This window comes from Arachis hypogaea, chromosome 19 (assembly GCF_003086295.3).
Source record: "Arachis hypogaea cultivar Tifrunner chromosome 19, arahy.Tifrunner.gnm2.J5K5, whole genome shotgun sequence".
Lineage (NCBI taxonomy): Eukaryota > Viridiplantae > Streptophyta > Magnoliopsida > Fabales > Fabaceae > Arachis > Arachis hypogaea.
Window position 1 is genome coordinate 103,720,797 of NC_092054.1, and position 14,023 is coordinate 103,734,819.

Genomic DNA, 14,023 nt, shown 5'->3' on the forward strand with positions numbered 1-14,023 from the left:
GTTTGAAAATAGTTTTCTCGATCAATTCAATAGAATGCCCTTGGCAAAATTCTTGGAAAATTTGTTGTTTTCCACCAAAGTTATTTCCTATATGTATGTATGATGTGATGGATGAAAATTTTTTCAAAATTTCCTAGTTCTTCTCCTAATTTTCAACAAGCACAAAGTAACATGAACAATTAGGATCAAGATAACTAGGCATACGCTATTCACATCATCCCATCACAATCCATATCTATACTATATACCAAGCAATATAAAGGTGCAATATATATACCAAAACTAGAGATGCAATACTAAAGATAACTAAAGTTGACTAATATATATATACCAAAATAAAAAGTGCATAAGTCAAAGTGCTAAAAGTATCCACAAAAAGCATAGTAAAGACTGAAAATGAACTGAAATGACAAGTGTTCGGAAGAGAATATTTACACTCAACAATAGTAGAACCTCCCCCTCACTTAGATGATGCACGGTCCTCCGTGCCAGAAACGGACCGGGGGAAATAACTCTATAAAGCTCCACCGCCTGGCGGTGGTGGATGGTGCTGACGCTGATAAACAATCACAACTCTGGATGTCTCAACTCTAGGCTACTCAACTAGCGGGTTAGGTGTCTCAACTACCATCTCTACCCTCGGCTCTGGTCCAGCTGTCTGGTCCTCGACTCTGGGCCGCTCAACTGTGGGCTCCTCAACTGTCTGCTCCTCAACTCCACGCTCTTCAACGACTACCTCCTCCGCCGTGGTCTCCTCTAGTCTCTACTCAGGTGGCTGGACTACCTGGCCAGCTTCAGCTGCTGGCTCCTCAGATGCAGGCTCCTCAGTCTCTGGCTCTGGTGTATCCGGAGGAGGTGGTCCAGGGTCTCGACCCTCAAATTTTGCCATTATCCACTGGAAGCAGCGAGCGTTGTGGCGCTCAGATTGGTGGAGGGCCTGAAGGATGTCCCGGCATAACTCATATGGTGTCTGAGGTCGGGGTATGGGTGCGGGTGCTGAAGGAGGTGCTGAAGGCTTTGCTACTGCTGATGGAGGCTCAATAGTCTTCTTCTTCTTCTGAGGTGGCATGTCATAGTCTCCGTATGGCAGATACGGCTGCTTACTGATGTAGACAGACATCCGGTCAGTTGGACGTCTGATGCACATAAACTAGTTATGCTACGATTTAGGAAATTGCACGATCGGCAAAATTCCTTCCGGCAAGTGCACCGGTTATCGTCGTCAAGTAAAAACTCACAATAGAGTGAGGTCGAATCCCACAAGGATTGGTTGAGTGAGCAATTCGGATTAGAAGTGTGTTCTAGTTGAGCGGAATCAAGAATTGAGATGATAATTGCGGAATGTAAAATTGGCGGGAAAAGTAAATGACAAGAAAATTAAATGGCTGAATCTTAAATTGCATGAATTAAAGAGCAGAATGTAAATTGCTGAAATTAAAAGGGAATGGGGATGATTGCAAGAATTGAATTGCAGAATGTAAAGTGAAAGTGGAAATCAGAAATGGGGAATTCATTGGGTTTAGGAGATATTGAAATCTCCGAATCAAAACATGTAAATCTCTTCCTCAACCAATGCATTCATTGAATTTTGCTTGGCAATCTTATATGATTGGATCCCAATTCCTTGGCTCACCAATGCTCTCTAAAAACAAACAAATTCCCAATCCCTTGGTTTAAATGTTCATAAGAAGAGATGATGCTTGATCACTGATTATACCACACAATTTCATGAACCACAATTTGGTAGGATTACATGTCACAATATCCATCCAAACCCCAATCCAATCCACTGTGAGAAAGCTTCTCTAGCATGAATCCTCCATTCCTTTCCCAAGGCTCCGAAGGATTCCAAGTATGAGTAGTCTCTTTCCCAAGACAACTACTCAATGGAATTAGATCGAGAAGCTTTCTAACAAAATTCAAGAGAAAAGATTGAAGAAGAAGATAAACTAATATTGATTCATTGAATTACAATAGAGCTCCCTAACCCAATGAAAGGGGGTTTAGTGAATCATAGCTCTGAATTCAATTACAAAGAAAAGGAAACTAGCTAAAAGTGAAAGTAAAAGTCCTTCCTAACTTAACTTCTATCCTATTTATACACTTTCTATATTGAGCTTCAGTTGTGCTTCTTGGGCTTTGAGGCCTCTCCTTGCTTTCCTTTTGCCTTGGGTTTATGATCCATAATCTTGATGAGGTTGTTGATCCAAGTCCTGTAACATTTATTGAGCCAACTTAGTGATAATCAAATAATGACACATGACTCACTAAATTGAGATTTCAAACTCATCAATCCTTCAGGCCCAATCCCATAAACCATGATATTCAATTGGGTTTCATACCAAAGTAAGTTTAAGTTAATAATTGTGCTCAAAGACTAACTTAAATCACAATATTTTTGGCCCAGAAACCCTTTTCAAGAGTGGCGTTTAAGTTGTAGTTTAAGCTTAAACTGCAACTTAAACGCCAGACACTTCCAGTGAGGCCATTTGTAGAAGCACGTTTAAGCTTTAGTTAAGGTTAAACTGAAGCTTAAACGTGGAAATGGAAGAAGGTAGCCCTGGAGAGTAATGTAGTCGAACACGTTTAACCTCCAGTTTAAGGTTAAACTGGAGGTTAAACGTGGAAAGGGAATGAGGCATCCTGGAGGTCGAACACGTTTAACCTCCAGTTTGAGGTCAAACTGGAGGTTAAACGTGGAAGCTTGGAATGGTGGCCCTGGAGGTGTCGAACACGTTTAACCTCCAGTTTGGGGTCAAACTGGAGGTTAAACGTGGAGGTGGAGAGAGCAACCCTGGAGTGAAAGAAAACGTCGAACACGTTTAAGCTCCAGTTTGAGTCAAACTGGAGCTTAAACGTGGAATGGCCCCTGGTACTCTTCCTGGTTCTGGCGTTTAACCTCCAGTTTGAGGTCAAACTGGAGGTTAAACGTGGAACTCCTCCCTGGGTGGCATACTCATTCTGGCGTTTAACCTCCAGTTTGAGGTCAAACTGGAGGTTAAACGTGGAATGCTCCTTAAGTGAGGCTTTTCATTCTGGCGTTTAACCTCCAGTTTGAGGTCAAACTGGAGGTTAAACTTCAATCCCAGCATTTCTTATTCTTCATGATTTTGGCGTTTAAGCTCCAGTTTAGGCTTAAACTGGAACTTAAACTCCACATGTGATATTGAAGCTTCCTTTATTGATTTTGTTGCTTCCTTGCTTAGCCTCTTCTTCCCTGAAATCATCCAAACAATTGCATCAAAGTCTTGCAAAATTTCATGAGAAATCTTTCATTCATAACATTTAAGTAATACAACTAAAACTCATGGAATTTGCATCAAAATCATATTGTTTGGATGGTTCATTACTTTGTTCTTCATTTAACCATTTTTGGTTACTTTAAGCTCAAGAAAATGCATAAAACAACTAAAACTAACATAAAAATGCTAGTGAAACTAGCCTATGATGCCTTGGCATCACAACACCAAACTTAATACTTGCTTGTCCCTAAGCAAGTCCTGAGTTATTTGAGAAGAAAGTATGAACAGAAAGTAATTACATTGGCTATATTAGCAAGCATTTGAAGTTCATCAGAAGGGTTTTATGCAGAAAGTTGCAGCATCACTTTTTCATACTTATCAGGTAGGATTATCACTTTTTCATTGCATCCATCAAAAATTGCTATGGCCTCTTGTTATTCTTATGTCTTTGGCACTTTTCTCTTCTTTGTTTTTCTTTTCTTTTTCTTAGAGCTTCTTTTGCTCCTTGTTTGCTTAGTGTCATGTGTTGCACAAGCCTTTGGCATTTTCTTTTTCTTATCAGTGCACTACACATATCCACCTTAGGCATTTTAGTTCACATTTCTTCTTGAGACATTGATGCCCAGCACCTCTTTGTGTGACTAAATGTTTTGTATTTAGGTTGCTCTTGATAGTGGACTTTTGGTTGATAATCCCGGGTTAGTTAACCCAAGTTACCAAGTGTTGAAACACTCCTCAGAACCTATTCATCCAAGCATATCCTTAATACATAAACACCACAGGCATTTGTCTCAGAAGTTCAAACCATTGGTGCCTAGCTTATTTTCTCAATTTTTTTGCTTTTTGGTTGCCTTTTTCCGTGGCTTTTTCTTTTCCTTTTTCTTTCTTTTTCATGGCCAAAGACATTTATTCATCAAGATCCATAGACACTTTGTACTTCTACATAAAAAATGATAATTCTACACTCTAATTTTTGTGATGTGACTAAACAATCAAGCATGCATACCACCACTTAATTCTACTTGATTTGTCACTAATTTAGCCAAGTTACTTTTGTTCACACTTTTCTTTTATTTTTGAAACAGAACAAGCATGGCAAGCACTTGTTTAAGAAGGTGAAGTTATATCCAAACATCTAGGCATTCACTTTATTCAAAGCAATTAACAAACAGACATACTAAAACAAACTACACATTCCAGAAAGATTCAACATTTACAGTTTAAACCAGAACACGCATGCTTTTGTTTAACCTTTTTAAAGAATTATCAAGGAATAATACCACCTTGTGAAATTCCTTGTTTTCTCTTTGTTGTCAGGAAACACTTTGATTTCTCCTTCTTCTTCCTAAATGTTGCTTCATGCTTTAAGGTTCTTGTTTCCTTTCCTGCAAAGAGTAATGAAGTTGCTTGCTCCTCAAGCACTTAAGTGGTTAGCTCAACTATGTGTGGGTAAGTATCGGATTCTTAAGTTGGTGTGTGAACACCAAACTTAGTCTCCCACTTACTTCTCTGTGTTCTTTGAATCCTTGAGTTATCTTGGAATGATGTTGCTACTAAGGGTTTTAAGCATTTCTGTGACTGCTTAGAATAGTTGTTCCTTTCACATAAATCAAAGGTTGTTGTGTTCAGTTGATCTTTATGGTGGAACACCAAACTTAGAGTCACACATTCCCCTTTGACTTATGGATCCATGAATTAATTGTTTGGTGTGAAACACCAAACTTAATTCTTTGCAATGCACAGAAACTACTTTACCCCTTTTATTGAAACAAATAAAAGAAACAGCAACAAGGTATTACCTCAGGTTGGGTTGCCTCCCAACAAGCGCTTCTTTAACGTCATTAGCTTGACGGTTAGCTTCCTCAGTTGAGGTGATATTTAACTTTGTCCTTCTCCTCCACATCTCCCAAGTAATGTTTAAGTCTTTGACCGTTAACAATGAAGGTTCGTTGTGACTTTTCTTCCATGATTTCTACTTGTCCATAATTGGAGACCTTGGTGACAAGGAATGGTCCAGACCACCTTGATTTTAGCTTCCCTGGAAATAGCTTCAGCCTAGAATTGTAGAGCAATACTTTTTGCCCTTCTTCAAATTTCCTTGGGGCTATGTTGCTGTCATGCTTCTTCTTTGCTCTTTCTTTGTAAATTTTGGCATTCTCATAAGCTTCCGCTCTGAATTCTTCCAATTCTTGAATTTGCAACATCCTTCTTTCTCCAGCGGCTTTGTTGTCCAAGTTCAGAAGTTTCAAGGCCCAGTATGCCTTGTGCTCCAACTCCAGTGGCAGATGGCAAGCTTTTCCATATACTAGTTGGTAAGGAGACATTCCAATTGGTGTTTTGAAAGCTGTCCTATATGCCCAAAGAGCATCATCTAGCTTAATCGACCAGTCCTTTCTTGAATTTCCCACAGTTTTTTCCAGGATTCTTTTGAGTTCTCTGTTAGATATTTCGGCTTGCCCACTTGTCTGTGGATGGTATGGTGTGGCTACCCTGTGTTTGACTCCATATTTTAGGAGCAATGCCTCTAATGGTTTGTTGCAAAAGTGGCTTCCTCCATCACTGATGATTGCTCTTGGAACCCCAAAACGGCAAAAAATGTGTTTTCTGAGGAAGTTCATGACTACCTTATTATCATTGGTTGGAGTTGCTATTGCTTCAACCCATTTGGATACATAATCTACTGCCACAAGAATGTAATTATTTGAGTATGAGGAGGGAAATGGTCCCATGAAATCTATCCCCCACACATCAAACAATTCAAGTTCCAGAATGAATTGTTGTGGCATTTCATTTCTTCTTGGCAGGTTCCCAGCTTTCTGGCATTCAGGGCAGTGTTTCACTAATTCTTTTGCATCTTTGAAAATAGTAGGCCAATAAAAACCACACTGCAGCACCTTAGCTGCTGTTCTTTCCCCTGCAAAGTGCCCTCCATAAGTAGAGCCATGGCAGTCCCATAAAACTTCCTTTCCTTCTTCCTCGGACATGCATCTTCTGAGTATGCCATCTGAACATTTTTTGAACAAGTATGGTTCGTCCCAGATGAAGTATTTGGCATCATTTACCAATTTCTTCTTTTGATGTTTGTTAAATTCCAAAGGAAAACTCCCAGTGGCCTTGAAGTTTGCTATGTCTGCAAACCAGGGTGCCTTGTGAATTAGCATGAGTTGTTCATCAGGAAAGCACTCATTTACATGTGTGCTTCGTGTGCTTCCTTCTTCACATGGTATCCTTGATAAATGATCTGCCACCTTGTTTTCTACACCCTTCTTGTCTTTGATTTCAATGTCAAATTCCTGCAACAAAAGAACCCATCTAATAAGTCTTGGTTTAGATTCTTGTTTAGCAAGTAAATATTTTAAAGCTGAATGATCAGTGAAGACAATGACTTTAGATCCAATGAGATAAGATCTAAATTTGTCAAATGCAAAGACTATTGCCAAGAGTTCTTTTTCAGTGGTTGTGTAATTCTTTTGGTTAGCATTCAAGACTTTACTGGCATAATAAATCACATGCACCAAATTGTTTTTCCTTTGTCCTAACACGGCCCCAATAGCAAGGTCTGATGCATCACACATCAGTTCAAAAGGTAAGTTCCAATCAGGTGGGGCAATGATAGGTGCAGAGGAAAGTTTTTGCTTCAAAAGATCATAGGCTAGCATGCAATTTTTATCAAATACAAAGGGTGTATCAGAGACAAGCAAGTTACTCAAAGGTTTGGCTATTTTAGAAAAGTCTCTAATAAACCTTCTGTAAAAACCAGCGTGTCCCAAAAAGCTTCTAACTGCCTTGACATTACTTGGTGGAGGTAGTTTTTCAATGATTTCCACCTTAGCTCTGTCCACCTCCATGCCTCTATTAGAGATTTTGTGGCCAAGGACTATTCCTTCTGTGACCATGAAATGACACTTTTCCCAGTTTAATACTAGGTTAGTCTCTTGGCACCTCTTAAGCACCAAGGCAAGGTGGTGTAGGCAGCTGGGAAAAGAATCCCCAAACACAGAAAAATCGTCCATGAAGACCTCAATAAATTTTTCAATCATGTCCGAAAAGATGGACAGCATGCATCTTTGGAAAGTGGCAGGTGCATTGCACAACCCAAAGGGCATGCGTCTATAAGCAAAAACTCCATATGGACAAACAAATGATGTTTTCTCTTGATCACTAGGATCAACTACTATTTGGTTGTAGCCCGAATATCCATCCAAGAAGCAATAGTAAGCATGTCCGGCAAGCCTTTCAAGCATCTGATCCATGAATGGGAGTGGGAAATGATCTTTTCTGGTGGCTTCATTGAGTTTCCTGTAGTCTATGCACATCCTCCATCCAGTAACGGTTCTTGTGGGTATGAGTTCGTTCTTCTCATTTGGAACCACAGTGATGCCACCTTTCTTGGGCACTACATGGATGGGACTAACCCATGGGCTATCAGAAATGGGGTAGATTACCCCTGCCTGCCATAACTTCCTCACTTCCTTTTGTACCACTTCTTTCATGACGGGATTCAATCTTCTTTGAGCTTGAATGGAGGGTCTAGCATCTTCTTCTAACAAGATTTTATGCATGCATATGGATGAACTTATCCCCTTCAAATCAGCTAGGGTCCATCCAATGGCATCTTGATGAGTTTGCAGCACCTTGATCAATTCTTCTTCTTGTTCTTGGCTCAAGGCCGAGCTAATGATAACAGGGTGACTCTCATCACTACCCAAGTATGCATACTTGAGATTAGGGGGCAATGCTTTGAGCTCAGGTTTTGGTGCTTCCTTTTCTTCTTTCACTTTCTCTGGCCTGCTTAGCATAGTTGTGTCAGCATCCTTGATATCACTAACTTCAATATCCTTGGTGAACTCCTCCTCTGCCACTTCCTTTATTGTTTCCTCAAAAGTTTCTTGTACTGCAATGTCCACTACATCAACCCTCATACATTCCCTTAGTGATTCTGATGGATAGCTCATTGCCTTGAATACATTAAACACCAATTTCTCATCATGGAGTCTAAGAGTGAGTTCACCCTTTTGTACATCTATGATGGCTCCAGCAGTAGCTAGGAAGGGTCTCCCCAGAATTATTGAAGCCTTGGCTTCTTCCTCCATATCTAACACCACAAAATCAGCAGGAAATATAAATTCTCCCACCTTCACCAACAAATCCTCAACTATCCCATGAGGGAATTTGAAAGTTCGATCTGCCAATTGGAGGGCCATTCTTGTTGGTTTGGCTTCTTCAATCTTCATTCTTTTCATCATTGTTAGCGACATCAAATTGATGCTGGCCCCTAAATCACACAAGGCCTTCTCCACCATGACTTCTCCTATAATACAGGGGATTTGGAAACTGCCTGGGTCCTTCAATTTCTGAGGCAATTTGTGCTGAATGATGGCACTGCATTCTTCAGTTAACAACACAATTTCCTCATTTCTCCAGCTTCTCTTCTTGGTCATCAATTCTTTTAAGAATTTTGCATAGAGTGGCATTTGCTCTATTGCTTCAGCAAAGGGAATGTTGATTTGAAGCTTCTTGAAAATTTCCAAGAACCTGGAGAATTGGCCATCCTTTTCACTCTTCATCAAACGTTGAGGATAAGGTGCTTTAGGTGTGTAAGGCTTCAAGACCTCTTTTTCTTTTTCTTTTGTTGCAAACGGTGTAACAGATTGTCCTTGTTCTTTATCTTTCACATTTTCCCTTGCTTCATCCTCTGTGGTTTCCCTTGAAATCTCCTTGAGATTCTTTCCACTTCTGAGGGTTATGGCCTTACATTCCTCCCTTGCAATAGCCTTAACAGTATGAGAATTGCTTGTCCCAGGGGCTTGCTTAGTCAAATACAAAATTTGATTTTCTAGCTTCTGGATTGCAGCTCCTTGGTTTGCAAGTTAGAATTTACTTCTTCCTTAAAAGCCTTCAATTCAATTATATCTTGGCTCATGGTTGCAAGCATTCCTTCCATCCGGTTTAATTGATCTTGAAATTGTTGGTTCGGATTGGGTTGGGTAGGTTGATTACTTTGGCCATGGTATGATGATTGGGGGTAAGTGTTTTGTGTGGCTTGGTATGATCTTTGGTTGGAGTTTTGGTATGTGGAATTGTTATGTTGGTTGTGGTTGTAAGGTTTGTGGTTTTGTGGTTGGGTTTGTTGGTTTCCCCACCCAAAGTTTGGGTGGTTTCTCCAGCCTGGGTTGTAAGTATTGGAATGTGGATCATATGATTGCCTTTGTTGGTTTCCCACATAGTTGGCCTCTTCCCAATCACCTCCTTCAATGCCTACTTCCTCTTGATCTTGTGTGTGTATTGCAGCCACTTGCTTTGTTTCTAATTGCCTGGTAAGTTCTGCTAGTTGCTTGGCAAACACCTTGTTTTGGGCTAGAATTGTATCAACATGGTTCAGCTCCATGACTCCCTTAGTGTTGTGCCTTTCTGATGCATAGTAGTACTCATTCTCAGCCACTGTCTCAATCACTTAAATGGCTTCTTCCACGGTCTTTTTCTTGTTCAATGAACCTCCTGATGAATGGTCTACAGCCTTCCTTGATTCATAAGAGAGCCCATCATAGAAGATGTGCAATTGCACCCAATCATGGAACATGTTTGGTGGGCATTTCCTTGTCAAGTCCTTGAATCTCTCCCATGCCTCGTAGAGAGTTTCACCATCTTGTTGTCTAAAAGTCTGGACCTCAGATCGAAGCCTATTGACCTTTTGTGGAGGGTAGAAACGTGCCAGAAACTTGCCTTCCACCTCATCCCATGTGGTTAGACTCCCCCTTGGGAATGATTCCAGCCACTTAGCTGCCTTGTCCCTAAGTGAAAATGGGAACAAGAGCAGTTTATAGGCATCTTCCTGGACTCCATTGGACTTCACAGTGTCACAAATTCTCAGGAACTTTGTGAGATGTTGGTTTGGGTCTTCATTAGCACTTCCTCCAAAGGAACAATGATTTTCCACCAATGATATTAGCTGTGGCTTGAGCTCAAAATTGTTGGCCTGAATGGGTGGTTTCTGGATGCTACTACCACAATTCCCAGAGGTTGGGTTTATGTATGAACTAAGAACCCTCCTCTCAGGAATGGCATTGTTTCCATCAGCTCTCTCATGGTTGTGAACTTCTCTATCCATGTTGAGATCTAGAGCTTCCTCAAAATTGTCCTCAGATTCTCCTTCAGATTCCTCTTCTCCCACTACTCTCTTCCCTCTTGCTTCCCTTCTAAGTCTATGAAGGGTCCTTTCCGGTTCGGTATATGGAGGAGTTGATGTCTCTCCTCTCCTACCTGTCATACAAGAACACAGCTCAAACACAAACAAGTAAAATACTCTTGGTTAATGGAAGAGTATGGTTAGATCAATTGAGGAATTAAATCAAACAGTTAGTGAGTCAGTGAGTTAGTTGCATGGATTTAAAGGCATAAAGAAGAAAAGCATGTAACCAAGTGCAGAATTCAACAAGTATTTAGAACAGAATTAACAAAGCAAGAAAAAATTGCTCAATCTAGTTAGCTTCCAATTTGAGAATTGTCAATCGAAAACCAATCCCCGGCAACGGCGCCATAAACTTGATGCACATAAACTAGTTATGCTACGATTTAGGAAATTGCACGATCGGCAAAATTCCTTCCGGCAAGTGCACCGGTTATCGTCGTCAAGTAAAAACTCACAATAGAGTGAGGTCGAATCCCACAAGGATTGGTTGAGTGAGCAATTCGGATTAGAAGTGTGTTCTAGTTGAGCGGAATCAAGAATTGAGATGATAATTGCGGAATGTAAAATTGGCGGGAAAAGTAAATGACAAGAAAATTAAATGGCTGAATCTTAAATTGCATGAATTAAAGAGCAGAATGTAAATTGCTGAAATTAAAAGGGAATGGGGATGATTGCAAGAATTGAATTGCAGAATGTAAAGTGAAAGTGGAAATCAGAAATGGGGAATTCATTGGGTTTAGGAGATATTGAAATCTCCGAATCAAAACATGTAAATCTCTTCCTCAACCAATGCATTCATTGAATTTTGCTTGGCAATCTTATATGATTGGATCCCAATTCCTTGGCTCACCAATGCTCTCTAAAAACAAACAAATTCCCAATCCCTTGGTTTAAATGTTCATAAGAAGAGATGATGCTTGATCACTGATTATACCACACAATTTCATGAACCACAATTTGGTAGGATTACATGTCACAATATCCATCCAAACCCCAATCCAATCCACTGTGAGAAAGCTTCTCTAGCATGAATCCTCCATTCCTTTCCCAAGGCTCCGAAGGATTCCAAGTATGAGTAGTCTCTTTCCCAAGACAACTACTCAATGGAATTAGATCGAGAAGCTTTCTAACAAAATTCAAGAGAAAAGATTGAAGAAGAAGATAAACTAATATTGATTCATTGAATTACAATAGAGCTCCCTAACCCAATGAAAGGGGTTTAGTGAATCATAGCTCTGAATTCAATTACAAAGAAAAGGAAACTAGCTAAAAGTGAAAGTAAAAGTCCTTCCTAACTTAACTTCTATCCTATTTATACACTTTCTATATTGAGCTTCAGTTGTGCTTCTTGGGCTTTGAGGCCTCTCCTTGCTTTCCTTTTGCCTTGGGTTTATGATCCATAATCTTGATGAGGTTGTTGATCCAAGTCCTGTAACATTTATTGAGCCAACTTAGTGATAATCAAATAATGACACATGACTCACTAAATTGAGATTTCAAACTCATTAATCCTTCAGGCCCAATCCCATAAACCATGATATTCAATTGGGTTTCATACCAAAGTAAGTTTAAGTTAATAATTGTGCTCAAAGACTAACTTAAATCACAATATTTTTGGCCCAGAAACCCTTTTCAAGAGTGGCGTTTAAGTTGTAGTTTAAGCTTAAACTGCAACTTAAACGCCAGACACTTCCAGTGAGGCCATTTGTAGAAGCACGTTTAAGCTTTAGTTAAGGTTAAACTGAAGCTTAAACGTGGAAATGGAAGAAGGTAGCCCTGGAGAGTAATGTAGTCGAACACGTTTAACCTCCAGTTTAAGGTTAAACTGGAGGTTAAACGTGGAAAGGGAATGAGGCATCCTGGAGGTCGAACACGTTTAACCTCCAGTTTGAGGTCAAACTGGAGGTTAAACGTGGAAAGGGGTGTAGGCATACTGGAGGTCGAACACGTTTAACCTCCAGTTTGAGGTCAAACTGGAGGTTAAACGTGGAAGCTTGGAATGGTGGCCCTGGAGGTGTCGAACACGTTTAACCTCCAGTTTGGGGTCAAACTGGAGGTTAAACGTGGAGGTGGAGAGAGCAACCCTGGAGTGAAAGAAAACGTCGAACACGTTTAAGCTCCAGTTTGAGTCAAACTGGAGCTTAAACGTGGAATGGCCCCTGGTACTCTTCCTGGTTCTGGCGTTTAACCTCCAGTTTGAGGTCAAACTGGAGGTTAAACGTGGAACTCCTCCCTGGGTGGCATACTCATTCTGGCGTTTAACCTCCAGTTTGAGGTCAAACTGGAGGTTAAACGTGGAATGCTCCTTAAGTGAGGCTTTTCATTCTGGCGTTTAACCTCCAGTTTGAGGTCAAACTGGAGGTTAAACTTCAATCCCAGCATTTCTTATTCTTCATGATTTTGGCGTTTAAGCTCCAGTTTAGGCTTAAACTGGAACTTAAACTCCACATGTGATATTGAAGCTTCCTTTATTGATTTTGTTACTTCCTTGCTTAGCCTCTTCTTCCCTGAAATCATCCAAACAATTGCATCAAAGTCTTGCAAAATTTCATGAGAAATCTTTCATTCATAACATTTAAGTAATACAACTAAAACTCATGGAATTTGCATCAAAATCATATTGTTTGGATGGTTCATTACTTTGTTCTTCATTTAACCATTTTTGGTTACTTTAAGCTCAAGAAAATGCATAAAACAACTAAAACTAACATAAAAATGCTAGTGAAACTAGCCTATGATGCCTTGGCATCAACGTCTCTCTACACCAGATAAGGCTGCTAATCTGGTGATGAGGGATAGGAAAGGAATGTTGAATTTCTGCTGCAGGTTCACCTTCATCATCGAATCTCTGATGAGGAGAAGAATAGAGATCCTCTTCCCCTCCAAAATAGCCCATAATAATACTGCCACATGGATCCTGATATGAGTGGCATGCGTGCTCAGAAGGATGTAATTGGCAATGATCTACTGCCAGATCCTTGCCTCTGGGTTCAGGTCCGTGCATGCAATGCTCGAGGGTACAGGCTACTCTCCCTTGTTGTATTTCCATTTGGCCTTAGGCTGGCCAATCTTTTTCAGGACCGCATCCAACGAAATTTTGCCCGTGGTCACGTCCGTCATTATTTGAGTATAAGCGTCCCTAGCCGGAGGAATATTCGGAATGTCCAAGAGGGCCTCTAAAGCAGTATTAGAGGTGTCTAGGGTGACAACCTCTTAGAATAACGGTTTGGGCATCCCTCTTGAGGAGATTGGCGTAAAATTCCTTAACCTGGTGTCATTTACTTCCACCGGGTCGGATTTTACGAATCCCCAATGATAAAAAATTTATTCTGTCAAGTATCACGTCCGCATATTTCTCGGGCAGGTTTAGTTTCCTCTCATAATGAAAGGCGCACTTTTCTAGCTTCTTATATTGTTCTTGGGCCTCGGAATTGATGAAAGTGTCCAGTTGGTCACTGGGAGGCACGGGTGGGAGGGCGAGCCAAGGGGTTGGCTTTCTTCTTTCCCTTGCGACCCATCCTAAAAAGACAAAAAACAGAACATAGCTCAGGGAAAACAGACAAAATTCTCAGCAGGAAGAAGGATATGATCA

At 40.4% G+C, this 14,023-nt stretch overlaps 1 non-coding gene across 1 annotated transcript; it reads left to right on the forward strand.

Moving 5' to 3' along the window:
* The first annotated feature begins 9,820 nt into the window (after positions 1-9,820).
* On the forward strand, positions 9,821-9,924 carry LOC112781937 (small nucleolar RNA R71). Its single transcript, XR_003192683.1, has one exon. It is a non-coding gene; the product is annotated as a small nucleolar RNA R71 (small nucleolar RNA).
* The last annotated feature ends 4,099 nt before the right edge of the window (positions 9,925-14,023 follow it).